At 33.9% G+C, this 13,675-nt stretch overlaps 1 pseudogene; it reads right to left on the bottom strand.

The window, feature by feature from the left end:
- Window positions 1-727: 727 nt before the first annotated feature.
- On the bottom strand, window positions 728-13,440 carry LOC149545830 (disease resistance protein Roq1-like; annotated as a pseudogene).
- Window positions 13,441-13,675: the final 235 nt, after the last annotated feature.

Raw genomic sequence — 13,675 nt, 5'->3', positions numbered from 1 at the left:
CCAAAATTTATTTAGGACTTTATACCCAATGCTATTTATACCTAGACAAGATCTTACTAATAAAAATCATTCCATACTTTCACAAAGCTATAGTTGGATTTTTTTCTCGCTTCATTTGTTGGGATATATATTTTCCCTGCTATTGACCTGCTCTATTTTCTCCATCTCAAGCCCTATATTTTCCTTGCTATTGGTCTGCTCTATTTTCTCAAACTCAAGACCTATTATACTTGGTTACGGTATATCTCTACTTTTCTTCATCTAACTTCAGTGCATTGTATCTCTTGTGAAGAAAAACTACTAGAAAAAAATATAACAAACATCCAAATAGATAAGAAAAATACAATCTGAAAAAAAAGTCTACAATCAAAATCATGAAAGTATAATATAAGCTAATAAAGTAATTCAATTTTCAATAAAGAAAATAATTGTGTGCTTAATAAAGCATTAAAAACATCCATCTCTCACTATAAAACGTTATATATATATATATATATATATATATATATATATATATATATATATATATATATATATATATATATATATATATATATATATATATATATATATATATATATATATATTGTTCAATCTATCACAAAATTATTTTAAAAGAAACTCCAATTAATCTACCCTAACTACCCTTCTCGCTAATTCCAATTGAGGCTTACCCTGTACATTATTAGCCTGAAGCCAAACCGATCAGCACATTAGATAGAGTAAACTATTCCAGAAGTGCTAATAATTTCTTAAAAGCCTCCACGACTCTTTTTCTGCTTCCCTCAACTAGCACCTCCTTCTCTATCCTGATTCCTTCAGGTGTGACGACCACTATATCTCCACCATTTTCGAGGTACAAGTATATTTTTACCACTTTCTTCTCCTCCCTGTTCAGCTCCTTTCCCTTCCTATAGCAGAAATAATTAGTCTCACGTACATAGCCCAACGGCTTGGCCTTCCTAAACATAAGATCAGGAAACTCTGAAGAGTTCAGAATGGGCTCCATGACACAGCTAACGCTACCTTGTATAAATATTTCTCCTGGCCTTCCCTGTAAATAGTAATTTTTGCAAGTAATTAACACGAACATTTATATAAATTCAAAAAACTCTGAATTTGTGAAATTTTTCATTACCTTGATATTTATAGATTGAATACAAGACTTGAGAGCTGATATGGTGTCACATACAAACTCCATTGCTTCCAATCTTTCCACTTTCTCCAAACTTTGTATAACGGACTCCTTCTAGCGGGTCTGTCGAAGACATAGATGCTTCAATGACTTGCAGTGTTGCAGGCCTTCTATTTTCTTAACTTTGAGGCATTCTATCAGTCTAAAGTATTCCAGTGAAGCCAAATCAGCAAAGCTTGACAGCTCTTCAAACTGCAGACAATATTGTATTAGTAGCTTCTCAAGGCGTACGAGACCACTAAGATAGCTAATGTTCTTCAGCGCTTCACAATGGTATATTGACAGTGTTTGCAGGGTCACTGGCAATCTCTCCATCTCGATTAAATGGTGATTTTTAGGAAACTTGTCTTTTTGAACGATGCTATTGTCCCCGACCTCCAAATTTTGGAAGTTGGGCCAACAGTCACTGGAAATTGATAGCACGGAGACTAGTTTGCAGTCTTCTTCCTCAGCACCAAATTCCATTGTACCTTCAGAACTTACAATTTCAATCTTTTTCAACGAGGGAAAGCGAACAAGAGAAGTCTACAAGCCTTTCATCACCCGGCTCTCAATTTTGAGCGACGATAAGTTGACTAGTTGACCAATGTTACTTGGTGAGCTTCTCAACTTAATGCAACCCATTAGATCTAATTTTGTCAACGATGCCTGCTTCTTAATTTGATTAGGCAAATATTCTAATTCTTCACAATTGCTGAATCCTAAGTACTTGAGCTTTCTGATGCCTTCAAATACATCTAAGTTTAGTTTAAGCTTGGCACAACCTTGTAAATTTAGATGCTCCAGGTGTATCAGCCTCTTGAATGAATCTGGAAAAGTTCTCAACTGCTTGCATAGTCCTAGATTTATGTGCTTCAATCTATTTAAATTGTCAAAACCCTCAGGCAGTGAGGATAACATTTCACAACCTGATAAATCTAGATATCCCAGGTGTATCAGCTGCCCGAAAGAGTCCGGCAACATGCTCAACTGGCTGCACCAAATTAGACTTATGCGCTTCAATCTATTTAAATTACCAAAACCAATAGGTAGTGAGGAAAAACCATTAGTAGTTGAGGAGAATGGAATCTCTAGATTGTCCAAGTGTGTCAACTGCTTGAAAGAATCTGGTAAAGTGCTCAACTACTCACAAAATGTTAGACTTAAATACTTCAATCTTACTAAATTCCCAAAGCCATTAGCCAGTGAGGAGAGCGTTTCACATCTGGATAATCGCAGATGTTTCATCTTTATCAACTACTGGAAAGAATCTGGCAAAGTGCTCAACTGTGGACAAGACAGCACTAAATACTTCAAATCTTTTAAATTGCCAAAACCAGCTGTCAGTGAAGATAACTTTGGATAGTATAACTATAAATACTTCAGCGAATGCAGGCCACAGAACTCTTCTGGCAAACTACTATCACTAAAACAAAGAGAAAGCATTTTAAGATTTTGAAGACATCCTATTGAGGTTGGAAGCCGTTGCAATTTGAAAGGGAAACGCACAATAACCTTTGTCAATTGCAGAGGAGGCTGCACACAAACATCATTATACTCAATTCAGTTCATTATTCTATTGAATTCAATTGAGAAAAATATAAACTATCAAAAAGCTATTACATAAAAACCACGGATTCAAACTACTTACATCCACATTGACCTGCCACAACTCCTCCAAGTCATTAGCATCATCAAGCTCTAAACCACTTAAATGTCTTAATGGAAGTGAAGATGGAAGGTTTCTTAATGAAAGGGTATGCCAGCGAAGCCAAACAAGATGCTTTGATAAATATGCAAACTCTTCCGTGAACAAATTGCTTTGCACATGAGGTATATTTAGTTTTCTTGAGGTTCGCATAAGCTGATGAGCGTACTCTTTGAAGGCCACAAAAGTAGCTGGAGGTTGTATCCCTCTAATTTGTATTTCTTTCTGAATGAAAAATACCAGAATACAAGCTATTTCAGTCAACTCTGCCGCAAGCAGAGGCAGACAAAACAACAAACTATTATTTTAATGATTTCACTAAGAAATAATTAAAGGGGAGCTAGTAATACATTTAAATGGAAATCCAGTATATTATCAATCTGTTGTGGACGCCAAAGCCGATATGATGAGTGGTCACTTGCCATCTCTCTTCCCATGTCCCTCAGATCATCGTGCATCTGTATCTTCTTCTCATTGAAGGTGTTATGTTTCTCGGAAACTAGCTCCACAAGACACTTATTTACAAGTGTTTGTAAACCGTGTAGGCCACTCCAACCCAATCCATCCCACAGTGCTATAGCTATGCTTTTGCATTCGCCGATGAGAAAACAAGCCGCATCCAAAAACATCTCTCTATCTTCTTTATCCAGAGCATCGTAGCTAACTTGTAGCCTTTTTGTGATGTCGCTAGGCAATATTCTTGAGATTTTATCTAATTGGGATTCCCAGTAAGCAATGGAATCCTCACCATGTAGCTGTCCCCCTAATACCTTAAGAGATAAAGGCAGACCATCGCAAACCTGGATGAATTTGTCAACCAGAGTGTCAAATCTGGTGGGAACTGGTCAAATATGTTTTGGCAATCAGCCTCATGTAGCGTTTGCCGGCTGAGTTCAATAGCTCGAATAAACCTGCGGAATGGAATGAGGCAGATCTGTACCAAGATGTTTAGAATGGACAGACACCATTCCTGCAACAATTTAGGGATCTCCATTAAAAAGTTCCCATTTTGCCTGGGCCTTGAAGAAGGTTCAGGCTACTGAAAAGCGTCTTCCAGTTCAGGCTGCTCAATAGTGTCTTCGAGCTCAGGCTACTCAGAATTGGAAGCCATTTCAAAGGATTCAAATTATCCTTAATACAGAGAAGAGACAGAACCATGGTCGCAAATACAAGGAAAGAACGCTGTGCGAGAAGAAAATAAAGATTTGGAGAAGAAGAAGAGCGAAAACATAGGAAACGGCCTGTCCAAAACCCCGTGAGTTCGTACAACTTTTTACAAAGAAGCATCTCCGTTGAAGACGGCTACCTACAGATGCGGCCATGTTTGCGTAGATTGCACCATACATAAAATAGCATAACTATAATTGCAACAAACATACATATATAAATAGTCTAAATTAATAGATGGTAACATGGATGACAATGGATGACCATGCAAGCGCTCTGGGGCACCGGCTATCTAATTGATTATTTTTAATGTATCATGCACATTTTAGGCATTATGGCTGTAACAAGTGATGGAAGTGGAAGTAAAACATCTATGAGAACCATGCACTATCCTATCTTGCAACTGTGAGGCAACTTAAGGAAAAATACCTGATTTAGAGAAAACAGTTTCCCATACCATATAGAGAAAAATACCTCATATAGGGAAATATTTAATATTCACCCCCAAAATCAATCAAAAAGATTTAAATATAAATTGATATAACATATATTCAGTAATCTTGAACTTTCAGAGTTCATCATGGAATTTTTTTATTTTTATTTTTTAAATTTGCAAGTGAAAAATCATACTCATAATCTTCTAAATAAAGCATAACCAAATCTTAGAAATATTTTGTAGTCTAAGAGTCTTGCACAATTACTATTGTAATTGCTTGATACTTGGACAACATGACATGTTGGATGTAATCTTATGATTCTATTATGAGAAATTGGTGTTTTGTGGATCTGCATATCTGTGTTATTGTTATATTATGATATGTGGTTAATTGTTGATGGCTAGGATTTGGGGATTCTACTACCTTTTACAGCATCAGTTTTACTTATAAATGTTATTTAAAAATTAAAATGTTGTAAAGATAGACAAAGTTTAAGAGAGATTTAAAACATAAAATATAATAGTAATTTAATGACTATATTTAAATATCAACGCATTTAAGAAGGATAGATCTAAAATTTATATATAATACATCTTCACCAATCCATAAAATAACAAATATAAAATTAATTTATAAATAATATTATTAATTTTGAATTTTTCTAAACTAATATACAAATTTTCTTTATGTTATTATTACTTATTGCAATTGTTCTCATATATTTCTATTTTATCTTTTAAATGAATTATAAGTATATCAAATATGATTTAAAAACTTCAATTTCTGATTGCTAATAAGTAAGCCAAAATACATAATAATAAACAAGCATTCACTTAATTGAGAATTAAAGTCAATTGAAAATGTCTCAAGTAAATAGAAAAGCGCGGTTTGGAGACACGTGGTGGATGGAAATGAAGCAACACTACTAAGTTCAAAATATCTGTCTATTCTTCAAATGTACCTTCTTTGTTGATCTCGTCAAGGATAATAATGAGAGTGACAATAAAACTCTTACTTTTCTTTTCACCTTTTCTTCTTTATAATCAAATTTTCATCTATGATCTATCCCATTTGAGATTATGTAAATGCAATAGTGATTCAATTTACTCTAATGACAATACATATTTTGCTAATCTTAACAAATTTTTGTCCAATATTTTTGCAAATGCATTTATGAATTCTGGGTTTAACACCAATTCTTTGGGTCAAATTTCTCTGCGAGACCAAAGCATGACATCCATCATACCATCATGTGAAAGTGTGATTACAAATACATCTTGAAAAATTCTCACTATATCTTCAATTACAACTATATCTTCTAGAATTCTCACTATCATTTCCTAGCACGGGTGGATTAGTTCATATTAAAGTTTTCAATAATCTTTAAGATGAGTTAAGTGCAAGGCAAAATAAAAGAAGAAATAAATTAATGAACAAAAAAGAGAGGAAAAATAGTAACATATAAGAAGATACAACAAAAACATGAAGCACACCATGATTGTTACGAATTCAATTTCATTATAACTTTCCACAAATAGCACAAAAGCAGTGTGTGTTCTAGAAGCTTGCTTTACTATAACCTTAATGTAAAATTTTCAAACATGTAACATGTTCACACACCAAGTTATAAACATATAACATCTTCTATTTTCTACCAAACTCAAATTCATATTCTATTTTCCCCAAAAGAGAGGGACTATAGAGCTAGGGGAGACAACCAAGTAGCTGCCCAAGCTAACTTCGAGCAACTAAGACTTCCAATCCATATGTTAAAATCTGTCAATTTTTTTCAATGAAGCGCCATAGGTGAGTGAAGAGCTTAAATCTAACCCTTTAGATTTTCCACATTTACGAAGCTCACTGTAGAACTTGTGGAGTGTGAGGTGGTCTAAAAGTGTCATTTTCAAATGTTCAACCATAACCCATTATGTTCATACCCATATGAGCACTCACCAAAAATATAGTACTTTTTGCACACATGAACCAATCAAGCTAAAAAAATGTTTGAAACTATTAGTACTTGTATGATTACTATTGGTACATATGCTATCATTTTTCAAACTTTTGTGAACAATAATTGAGAGAATCTATAACAAGAGCTCTAGGAGAGTTTAAGTCCCCGTCTTATGTTATAGGTGAAATATATTACAATTTTTTAATAGTATAAAGTATTAAATATAAGTGCAAGGAGGAGTTTTTTTAAGATAATTTGTTCTGTATCAAGTAATTTTGAGAAAATTAACGTAACAATGATGAATTAATTTAATATAGTAATGTTAAAAATATAATGTGAATTGACCAATAAGTGTACTGATAATTTGATTTTGATAATGTAATGATGAAAACTTCAAAAAATTAATAATAAATATAAATATTATTTGTGAAGAAAATAAATTTATATTTGCATTCAGATGTTACTTTGAATTTTGAACTAAAAATAATATTATAAAAGCAATTAAGTTGTGAGTTTTGAAAAACTTCCTCTAATTTTGACTCAATTACTGCAATTAATTTAATTACTGTTTAATTGAATTTATTTTAATTATATTTTTTTAAAACTTTTCCTTAATCTGAAGTTTTCTATTGGTTGAGTTGAATTTTGCAAAAGATTTTATTATTTTTTCAATTCAAAAAAATAAAAGTTATAGAATTTCTAAAAAATTTTGAAAAGTTTTTTTTGAAGAGTATTGAATATACCATTTTCTTTTTAAACGTTCCCATGTATGAACATATGAATTTTCAAATACCATGGTTTTCCAAAAGCTATAATGGAGCTAAAGATTGTTTCCCTTTGTACCCAAGATACGAGGAAATCGACATTTTAATCACAAAGTTAAATAGTTGTACATTTAGATCATGTTGATGAGTAAGTTAAAATAAAATAAATAGCCACAAAGACCTTTAAATGCTTGGAATTTATGCAATAAATCATAGCTTACTTTGACATCGTGTCCCATTGCGTTGAAAGCCAGGCACCCTTGGTAGACAGAGAAGACAAATTAAATAATTTATTTTATCATTTTTAATTAGCCACATTGCGTGTGAAATATTCAAATGGCTCATCAAGTATGAGGGTAATTCGACACAAAATCTAATATTAAGATCTTCAACAAGATGTGTCTTTAAATTTATTCTTCAATGCTGTGGATTGATTACGATTTGACAACTAAGGAGATGACATAAATAGTTGGTAAGGTACTTGGAATTAATCTCCAATAAATCAACTGCATTAATAATCGAACCTGCTGCCACCGAATTACAATCTTGTCAGCTCTGTCTACAAATGTTGATTTTTGCTCAATAATAATATTCATAAAATGAATAAAACCTCATCAAAATAGTGTTAGCCAATCATAAATTTATAATTAGCATATAATAATTTTTTTAATATTATAATTCCTCGAACTTTGCAATATGATAGGCTATTACCAAAAAATAGAAATTAGGGGGTGAAAATAAAACTAATATTAGTTCCCTGCCTTTTTGACTAATAATAGACATAGTAGTCATTAGAATGTGGGCCACTATTAGATCATATCCCCTAGTCCAACTCTGATTGGTGAACCATTTCTAATAAAATAATAATAATTAAAGATAATTATCTTACCTACCGACATGGAAAAAAGATCACAATTCAACTCTGCACAAGAATGCTCACCGGAAGGTATTAGAGGAAGGATTTTGAAAGTTGGGGAAAGGTCGAACTATGGATGTATGGGGAATCAAAAGTCTTATCAATAGTCCTCATCCGGTAAAAGTCACGGAGCAAAGATTCAATGTATGAAGAGAAAAACAAAAATCCAACAAACCATACTCATCCACCTGTTTCACATCATAGTCCTCAGTGCCAATGCAGTCAACAAGTTGGGGAAAATTGGAAAGCAGAAGTCTTATCAAGACTATTCACCCAGTTGTCTTTCATGAAACTTGTTGAGAAATTTGCAATCTTATCGACTGTAGTCATCCATCTGTCTCCTAATAAAATAGTGGACATAGACAAATTCTTTACCACTCTCACATTGCAGGATAATTCTTGACTACAAAGGTTTAATTAACTGCAGGTCAAACCAAGATGGATAGCCATGGGCCTACTATTCGAAGGCGAGATATTTAATTTGAAATATTAGTGGGAAAGGGACACGATACAACTTGAAATGCACTAGAATGAGTAAAATGAAAAACAAAACATTCCTCTCTTCGAGGGTTTGGAGAAGAAGCCTATGTTGTCGATACAATTAATTTTAATAACTCTTTCTATATTGCAAAAGTAATTTTTTAAATTAAGACTAATTAATATAAAGAATCAATATTCTAATTGATTGTAGATTTCTCATTTTTTTCATAGTAATAGGGAAAATGATCTAGTAGTCTCCTATGCTAACTTTGGGAATCTAATGCTCCTAATTCATACATCAAAATTTATCATTTTTTGGGTGAAGCTCCATATGTGAGTGAAGAGCCTAAAGCTAATTTTTAAAATTTTCTACATTTATGGAGCTCTTTATAGACCTTGTAGAGTGTGAGGTGGTCTAAAAGTGTCATTTTAAAAACTTCACCCAGAATCCCGAAGTGACCATTGGAACATGGGTGACACCCAGAATCCAAAAGCGACCATTGGAATATGGGTGACTAATGAGTTGTCTCCCCTACAAAATCAATGTAGGATGCAGATCATCCATTTTCACTCATTATTCATAGAATCTTTGTTATTACATGACTTGTACATACTGATTTACAAAACCCTAATTGACACTAAAATTGTAGACTTATTCACTACCTTCTCTCTAAAGACTTATTAGTTGTTTGATTAGGTCAAGTGTATGTGTACCTCACACATGTAGGAGCTCAATTTATTTGAACAATGTAAAATACCTTACACCCATATTTTTACGCTTTAATTTCTCCATCTTTAAATTTATTGAATATCAAATTAAATGTTTAGTTATTAGTCTTATTTGTTTATTTAGATAGTTTTGTAAATTATATAGTTATTTTTGTGAGATCTAATTTGATAGGTATTGATGTTTCCAATAATGAAAAACTAGCAATTGCACTCCAACAAAGTGCAATGGTTATGCCAATAGGAAGATATACTTGGATAATATATTGAAGAGAAGGGAGAGAACTATTTTTGACCATTTTGTAAATATTTCAAATAGAAATATTGTTTGTGTCTATAGCATAAGATGGGTTAAAAATATTTTTTGTTGACCAAAAAGTGAAACTTTTTAATTAGACACAACCAATTTGAAATCTTGGCCCTATCTATGTTCCACAGGATTTAGTTCACTCAAGGGAAATGGCACCACAAAACCATCATTATTTTAGCAAACAAGTATTGAACATACCCAACCCCATATCAAACTTATTTTTGAATGTTTAATTTGTGGAGGAGTCACATGCTTATCCATAATGGCTAGGGGAAGTGATCCAATAATTCAATGGGTTCCAATGATTGTGATAGGAGTTTTTGACTTGATATCTACACTTATTAATTTAATATCCATATTTATTCACTTAATGTACAATTTTTTGATAACATCGCACCAAAATTTTGACTTTAAAGATGTTAGTACAATGATGACTACCAAAAATTGAATGAAATGCACCCTTAGTTGCAAAAAGAAACCAATGATGCAATGCCATGTTAGATGTGCAAGTATGTGTACCCTTTTTGCAAGACCATTAATCTTAATTTTTAATTGGGGTGTTTTGGCCAAGTTGAAAAAAGCATGCTTATGTGGCATCATAATTGATGATGTGGACTTGAAACCTTTATATTATAAGAATATAATTCACCAAGTAAGATGTTTTAAAAAGTTGGGAGTGATATGAAATTTCCAAGATTTTGATAAGTTCAAAGTTAGGGTGCTCGAGTATAAGGGCTCTTCCACTATCAAACTCAAATTTAAGTAGGGATGGAGTGTATAAAAAATATTAAAATTGCAAAATGTTTAATTCAATTTGCAATTGGATGGCAAACAGGTGCTAAAATAAATAGAAATGCTAGAAAATTCACTTCAAGTTTAGATTAAATTAAAAATGATCCTAATTGAAGCCCACCAAACTAAAATATCTAATGGACAATAAATACTCACAACAAATGCAATACATTTTTCAAAGGTGCAAGTACAAAGACACTTTCATAATCACATATCATATTTTATATTAAAGGTCATTGGCAAACCTTGTGCTCATTCAAGCAACAACATGAGACCTACAAGATTATTCAAGATCCTTATGAGAAACCACACCAAAATAACAATTGGATAATCAAGAGTCACAACTTAGAATTTCACAAAGGTGTTTGTCTTGGAATTTGAACCAAGATTTCCACAATGAGAACTCATTGCTTCAACCAACTAAGATGAACCCCTTGAACAACATATAACATATTTTTAAAACATTATGGGCTTAGTGTAACCTACATATTATATAGTCATATTAAAAACTGATCTTTTTTTGCTTAAGTTGGCTTATGTTGCCCAGTATTTAAATTGATCCGTTTCACTATTACAATGTATGATCATCATAAAAGAGAGGAAGGAAAATGAAAAGACTTGCATCAATATATGTGTCCTACTCAATGTTATCAAGAAAAAATGACAGCGCAAGGATAGTTCATAATTTTTTCATGGGTACTTACCAATCGTCTTATTAAATCCAAACTTTGATTACAGAGAGAACATACATTGGCATGTCAAGATTTTCATTCGCATGAAGATAAATAAAAGAAAATACATTTCCTATCACAAATTTCTAGTTCTTTGTTTCCCTCTTTTTGATACTTGAGGGTAGCTAACTTGTAGCCTTTTTGTGATGTCGCTAGGCAATATTCTTGAGATTTTATCTAATTGGGATTCCCAGTAAGCAATGGAATCCTCACCATGTAGCTGTCCCCCTAATACCTTCAGAGATAAAGGCAGACCATCGCAAACCTGGACGAATTTGTCAACCAGAGTGTCAAATCTAGTGGGTGGAGAAGACTTCTAGAAAGCATGCGTGCAGAATAAATTCTTCGCTACTGAGCTCTCAAATCTTGGCACTTTGTAAATGTTTGAGATACCCATCAATTTAAGAACATCCCTTTTCCGGGACGTCACAATTACCATACTTTGGGATCTGAGGTTGTGTTTATTTGGCAAAAGAGCATACAACTCATCTATGTGATCCACGTCATCCAAAACAATGAGGGCCCGAACAGAGCTCAAACGATTTGTGAGTACCGCTTTGCCTTCATCGACACCTTCTAATGACAAATTTTCAACGCCAAGGTCTGTAAGAAGCTTTTTCTGCTTCTCAGGCAAAGCATTTGTGGATGCTGCATCCTGCACGTCGGGAACAAAACCGCATTTCTGAAATGAGCGAAAGTTTCTGTTGAAGAGCTCTTTGGCCAAAGTGGATTTCCCAATGCCACCCATGCCCACGATCACCGTGAGATTTTCACTGTCTTCTTCACTTGTGACTGATTCGACGAAGCCTTGTACTAGTTCATCCAAACCAAGTAGATATCCGGCTACATGTATGGGATCTATTTTCATTAATCCCAATGCTCTATTCACAATGTTCTTCAAAACTTCGGCCTCGTCCCTAAACATTATGGGCGAAAAATAAAAATGAAAACAAAATAGACAACGCCAATTAAGTAGAACCTATATATTGTAGAATCTGAAAACAGGTAAAGAATAGAGAGTATAATACAGCACACAAAAAAACAATTATTTCCACGCACTAATTAAAATTACATTACAATCATTTAAAACGAATATATTGCGTGTTCTCCAACTCTACAAACTCCTTCTACGCAGATATTCACTCTACCATAAACAATGCGAACTGATACAATTTTTTCAGTTCCTCTTGCATGAGCAGATAAATATTAAAGAATATATAGAATACAAAAAATTATCAATTCCTCATGCATCACTTTTCTCAACATATATGGAATACAGAACTTGACTATCGAGGAGAAAGAGAAACAATACATACTTATTATTGTTAACCTGTAAGCCGGAAAGGGATGAAATTTTGTGCAGTGCCGCTTTCCACTGATCGAGCCTTTCCTTGGTATATCTACCTTTCTTTGCATGTTGTGAGAACGCATCAGCATATATTCTTTTCCTTGATCAATATATCTGAGATCAGAGGGATCAACATGATAGAAAATGGGAACGATTGTAGCATGGGCTCTGATTTTGAGCATGTAAGCAAGCTCATCCAGACACCATGAGGATTGGGCATAGTTGAGAGAGAAAATGGCAATGTGAAGAGAGGCACTGTTCATTGCTGCTTGTATTTCTCTTGGTATCACATCGCCAGGCCGAATTGCACCTACATCGAGATAAGCGCGGAATCCCTTGCTATCAAGGGTTTCCTCAATTTTTTTGGCGAATGTGTATTTCGTATCGCTTCCGCGATGGTTAAAGAAAATCTACCAGAGCTCCGTGGACGCAGACTCGGAGAATGGTTGGAACTAGTCAAATATGTTTTGGCGATCAGCCTCATGTAGCGTTTGCCGGCTGAGTTCAATAGCTCGCATAAACCTGCGGAATGGAATGAGGTAGATCTTTACCAAGATGTTTAGAATGGACAGACACCATTCCTGCAATAATTTAGGGATCTCCATTAAAAAGTTCCCATTTTTCCTGGGCCTTGAAGAAGGTTCAGGCTGCTCAAAAGCATCTTCCAGTTCAGGCTGCTTAATAGTGTCTTCGAGCTCAGGCTGCTCAGAATTGGAAGCCATTTCAAAGGATCCAAATTATCCTTAATACAGAGAAGAGACAGAACCACGGTCGCAAATAGAGGGAAAGAATGTTATGCGAGAAGAAAATAAAGATTTGGAGAAGAAGAAGAGCGAAAACATGGAAAACGGCCTGTCCAAAACCGCGTGAGTTCGTACAACTTTTTACAAAGAAGCGTCTCCGTTGAGGACGGCTGCCTACGGATGCGGCCATGTTTGCGTAGATTGCACCATACATAAAATAGCATAACCATAATTGCAACAAACGTACATATATAAATAGTCTAAATTAATAGATGGTAACATGGATGACAATGGATGACCATGCAAACGCTCTGAGGCACCGGCTATCTAATTGATTATTTGTAATGTATCATGCACATTTTAGGCATCATCATTATGGCTGTAACAAGTGATGGAAGTGGAAGTAAAACATCTATGAGAACCAT

Source organism: Cupressus sempervirens, chromosome 7, assembly GCF_028749045.1.
Source record: "Cupressus sempervirens isolate cs-2001-9-10 chromosome 7, ASM2874904v1, whole genome shotgun sequence".
Lineage (NCBI taxonomy): Eukaryota > Viridiplantae > Streptophyta > Pinopsida > Cupressales > Cupressaceae > Cupressus > Cupressus sempervirens.
The sequence above is the reverse complement of the archived record's forward strand: the minus strand, read 5'-3'. Positions and strand labels throughout refer to the sequence as shown.